This window comes from Simochromis diagramma, unplaced genomic scaffold, assembly GCF_900408965.1.
Source record: "Simochromis diagramma unplaced genomic scaffold, fSimDia1.1 OVJJ01000618.1, whole genome shotgun sequence".
In the NCBI taxonomy this organism is placed as follows: Eukaryota; Metazoa; Chordata; class Actinopteri; order Cichliformes; family Cichlidae; genus Simochromis; species Simochromis diagramma.
Window position 1 is genome coordinate 4,890,308 of NW_024387423.1, and position 5,354 is coordinate 4,895,661.

At 37.6% G+C, this 5,354-nt stretch overlaps 1 pseudogene; it reads left to right on the plus strand.

Moving 5' to 3' along the window:
- Window positions 1-1,286: 1,286 nt before the first annotated feature.
- The window catches only part of LOC120722379, a 12,648-nt pseudogene continuing 8,580 nt past the window's right edge, over window positions 1,287-5,354 (plus strand).

Sequence of the window (5,354 nt, forward strand, 5' to 3'; positions counted from 1 at the left end):
GAGCCTTGGGTGTGATCATGTTTTTTAATGATTACAATAATAATAATGGATTGGATTTATATAGCGCTTTTCAAGGCACCCAAAGCGCTTTACAATACCACTATTCATTCACTCTCACACACTGGTGGAGGCAAACTACAGTTGTAGCCACAGCTGCCCTGGGGCAGACTGACAGAAGCGAGGCTGCCATATCGCGCCATCGGCCCCTCTGGCCAACACCAGTAGGCAAGTAGGGTAAAGTGCCTTGCCCAAGGACACAACGACCAGGACAGAGAGCCCAGGGATCGAACCGGCAACCTTCCGGTTACAGATGCAATTCCCAACCCCCTGAGCCACGGTCGCCCGTACAAGATAAAACTTAAGACAAAACTGTTTTTTAAACAGTGTGCATTTTACAGGATCTTTGTAGCTAAGAAGCAAAAGTTGATAAGACTTACTACAAATGTGTTGAATTTAAAAAAGTTAACAAATTTGTTTCATTTTCATTTTTGCATCTTTTTTTTTTTTTGCCCTTTAGGGTGAAACTGCTGCTCCAGTGTATAAAGTGACATCAGAAAAGGAAGGTATTTTTTCTGTTAATTATTGGTAAATAATGCACACCAGAAATCTACTCGAATTACACAGAAATATGCTATGCTTATTGGATTAACAAAGAATCTACTTAGCTGGACTTTTAATGTTTTAAGCAGTTAATTACATATTACACAGACTTTGCAAAACAATTAATGAAAGAGTTATACCTATATTACAAATAATGCCTGAACAGGCTCAGGCGGAAGCAATGCCTATTTATATGCCTGGCCTATATTCTTATTATTAAAGCTACCCTACCTTCCAAGTAGAAAAAAGAAATAACATCAACAAACAGTTAAAAAAGAATATTCTCACATGTAACATTCAAAAATATATTTGTTGAGCATTCTATTGAAGACCACAAATGACTGTAAATATTTAACGCAAAGTAAACACTATATTTACTTAAAATAGGGATACTGAGAAAACTTGTGCACATATTTTTGTACTATTCAATACTGATTCATTATATATTGCCTTATTTTATGACAATATATAATGTGGTTTTATACTGTAATAAGATATTGTGTTGTGTTAGCATCTTAAATAGCTTTAAAAATGAAAATATATTTTTCAATGCTATTTATGCCATTTTTGGTGTGACAACAAATGTCCCGGTGGATAAGAAGAAATAATTAGAGCATATGGATATGTCCACAAACAATTGCAAACCAAGCCAAAATGGTGGTGAAACCATAAAAAGTGTTATGCATATGGAAATTGAGACTCTGTCCCTTAAAGTAAACATTGTGGCTGCAGTGGTAAGGCCTATGGCGACTACTTGGATGCACAGTAAGAGTGTAGGGCACACCCACTGATGTCTGCTCTTCAACACAAATGACAAAGAGAATTGTGCATTCTACTGAAACTATGCCGTCCCTTTGTTACTTATCACATGTCAGTCATTGGTGACACAGTCTTTTAATCCCACTTAACCTTATCTAAATGTGGGTGGTACTTCTACAGAAAGAAAACAACTGTCACTGCCTCTAGGATTCCTGTCTTTTTAGGCTCATTATAGACTGTTTGTCAAATCATCATTTTTCATATTTTAAACTTGAAGTGTAAACACTAATGACGTGTCAAAATTTAAACTCTAATTCTGTCCTAAAGAACTGCTATAAAAAAGGACCAGACAATTCTAAAACAAAATAATGTTTGCAATAATGTTTTTCCTCCTCTTCTTCTTAAATTTGATTTCAGTTTTGAAATCCTGTGTGAAATGAAATAATATATATCTTATATTTGGAAAGGAGAAAGACCAAAAAAACAGATCATTTGAAAATATAAGTGATCTTTTTGGACCCAAAGTCAAAGGGCAAGGAACACATGAAGGGGGAGGGCCTTACATATATTGGGCTGAAGAGCAACTTCAGAGACTAATGTGCCAGGCTGGAGACAAGGGAGTCAAGCTCAACAGATGGGAATGGCCAAACCGAAAATGCCATTGATGGGAATCGTGGCAGCAACTACAACCAGGGATCCTGTGCCTAGACAAACAAACACTTGAACCCATGGTGGAGACTGACCTTTTGAAGACAATAAAATCAACACTGTGACTATCACAAACAGACAAGCTGTGCCCTGAGAGGATCAGGGAGCTGAGATCCGCATGGAAATTCACTTAATGACAATGGCAATGCGAATCCCAGGTAAATGAGCTACTCATCTTTGAAACTTTGTCATAACCGTCATATATGTGGCAATCATTAATTATGTTTATAAAAAATTCTACTTCTACCTCCTTTTTTAGAGTTACGTCCACCATACAATTTCGAGCAGCATCTTAACTATCTGAGAGGGACATTTATACAATTTTTTGTTTTACATTAGTCTTATGTTACTTGTTAATCTTTTTTCTTGTCATTTGTTTTCAGATGTGCTGTAATCTCATCTATCGCTGCTGGGGCATCACAAACCTTTGCATGCAATGGAATGGAAGGTCGCTACATAAACATCGTTATTCCTGGGAGAACAGAATACCTGACACTTTGTGAGGTGGAAGTTAATGGTACACTTTCAGGTAAATCTTGTCCAATTCTTCTTGTGTGTTCCACGTTAATGAACACATAATGGGTTTTGGAGTCTTCTTATCATATTATTGCTAAATTTGCAACTTTTCAGAGACAAGTTGCCAGACTTGGAACAGTGGCTCAGTCTTCAACGTATGGGAATGCCAAACCCGAAAATGCCATTGATGGGAATCGTGCCAGCAACTACCCAGGGACCTGTGCCGTACAAACAAGACTTGAATCCATGGTGGAGACTGACCTTTGAAGACATATAAAATCAACACTGTGACTATCACCAACAGACAAGACTGTTCCCGAGAGGATCAATGGAGCGAGATCCGCATGGAAATTCACTTAATGACAATGGCAATGCGAATCCCAGGTAAATGAGCTATTTACTTTTGAACAATTTGATGTAAAGTCATTATGTGCAATCATTAATATGTTTAAAAGTCTACTTCTACCTCTGTTTTTTAGAGTTAAATCCACCATAAAGAGCAGCACTTTATATCTGAAGGACATTTATACAAATTTTTTTTTAATTAGTCTATTTACCTGTTAATCTTTTTTCTGTCATTTGTTTTCAGAGTGCTGTAATCTCATCTATCGCTGCTGGGGCATCACAAACCTTTGCATGCAATGGAATGGAAGGTCGCTACATAAACCGTTATTCCTGGGAGAACAGAATACCTGACACTTTGTGAGGTGGAAGTTAATGGTACACTTTCAGGTAAATCTGTCCAATTCTTCTTGTGTGTCCACGTTTAATGAACACATAATGGTTTTTGGAGTTCTTCTTATCATATTATTGCTAATATTGCAACTTTCAGAGACAATGTGCCAGACTTGACAAGTGGCTCAGTCTTCAACATGGGAAGCCAAACCCGAAAATGCCATTGATGGGAATCGTGCCAGCAACTACAACCAGGGATCCTGTGCCGTACAAACAACAACTGAATCCATGGTGGAGACTTGACCTTTTGAAGACATATAAAATCAACATGTGACTACACCACAGACAAGACTGTGCCCTGAGAGGATCAATGGAGCTGAGATCCGCATTGGAAATTCACTTAAGACAATGGCAATGCGAATCCCAGGTAAATGAGCTATTATCTTATACTTGATTCAAATTTTGCATAAACGTCATATATGTGGCAATCATAATTTAATTGTAAAGATTTCTACTTCACCTCTGTTTTTTTAGAGTTAAGTTCACAGGCAATAAAGAGCAGCACCTTGATATCTGAAATTGACATTTATACAAACTTTTACTTTAGATTAATCTTAGTTACCTGTTAATCTGTTTCCTTGTCATTTGTTTCAGATGTGCTGTAATCTCATCATCGCTGCTGGGGCATCACAAACCTTTGCATGCAATGGAATGGAAGGTCGCTACATAAACACGTATTCCTGGGAGAACAGAATACCTGACACTTGTGAGGTGGAAGTTGATGGTACACTCAGGTAAACTTGTCCAATTCTTCTTGTGTGTTCCACGTTTAATGAACACAAATGGTTTTGGAGTTCTTCTTATCAATTATTGCTAATATTTGCAACTTTTCAGAGACAATGTTGCCAGCTGGACAAGTGGCTCAGTCTTCAACATAGGGGATGCCAAACCCGAAAATGCCATTGATGGGAATCGTGCCAGCACACAACCAGGGATCCTGTGCCTTACAAACAACACTGAATCCGGGTGGAGACTTGACCTTTTGAAGACATATAAAATCAACACTGTGACTATCACCAACAGACAAGACTGTTGCCCTGAGAGGATCAATGGAGCTGAGATCTGCATTGGAAATTCACTTAATGACAATGGCAATGCGAATCCCAGGTAAATGAGCTACTCATCTTTGAAACTTGTCATACCGTCATATAGTGGCAATCATTAATTATGTTTATATAATTCACTTCTACTCCTTTTTTTGAGTTAGTCACCTACAATTGAGCAGCACTTGATATCTGAGGACATTTATACAAATTTTTGTTTTACATTAGTCTTATTTTACTTGTTAATCTTTTTTCTTGTCATTTGTTTTCAGATGTGCTGTAATCTCATCTATCGCTGCTGGGGCATCACAAACCTTTGCATGCAATGGAATGGGAAGGTCGCTACATAAACATCGTTATTCCTGGGAGAACAGAATACCTGACACTTTGTGAGGTGGAAGTTGATGGTACACTTCATAAATCTTGTCCAATTCTTCTTGTGTGTTCCACGTTTAATGAACACATAATGGTTTTTGGAGTTCTTCTTATCATATTATTGCTAATATTTGCAACTTTTCAGAGACTAATGTTGCCAGACTTGGACAAGTGGCTCAGTCTTCAACGAGTGGAATGCCAACCCGAAAATGCATTGATGGGAATCGTGCCAGCAACTACACCAGGGATCCGTGCCCAACAAACAAACTTGAATCCATGGTGGAGACTTGACCTTTGGAAGACATATAAAATCAAACTGTGACTATCACCAACAGACAAGACTGTTGCCCTGAGAGGATCAATGGAGCTGAGATCCGCATGGAAATTCACTTAATGACAATGGCAATGCGAATCCCAGGTAAATGAGCTATTTATCTTTGAAATTTGATTAAAGTCATATATGTGGCAATCATTAATTAATTTAATAGATCTACTTCTACCTCGTTTTTTAGAGTTAATCCACCAACAATAGAGCAGCCTTGATATCGGAAGACATTTATACAAATTTTTTTAATTAGTCTTAGTTACCTGTTAATTTTTTCTTGTCATTTGTTTTCA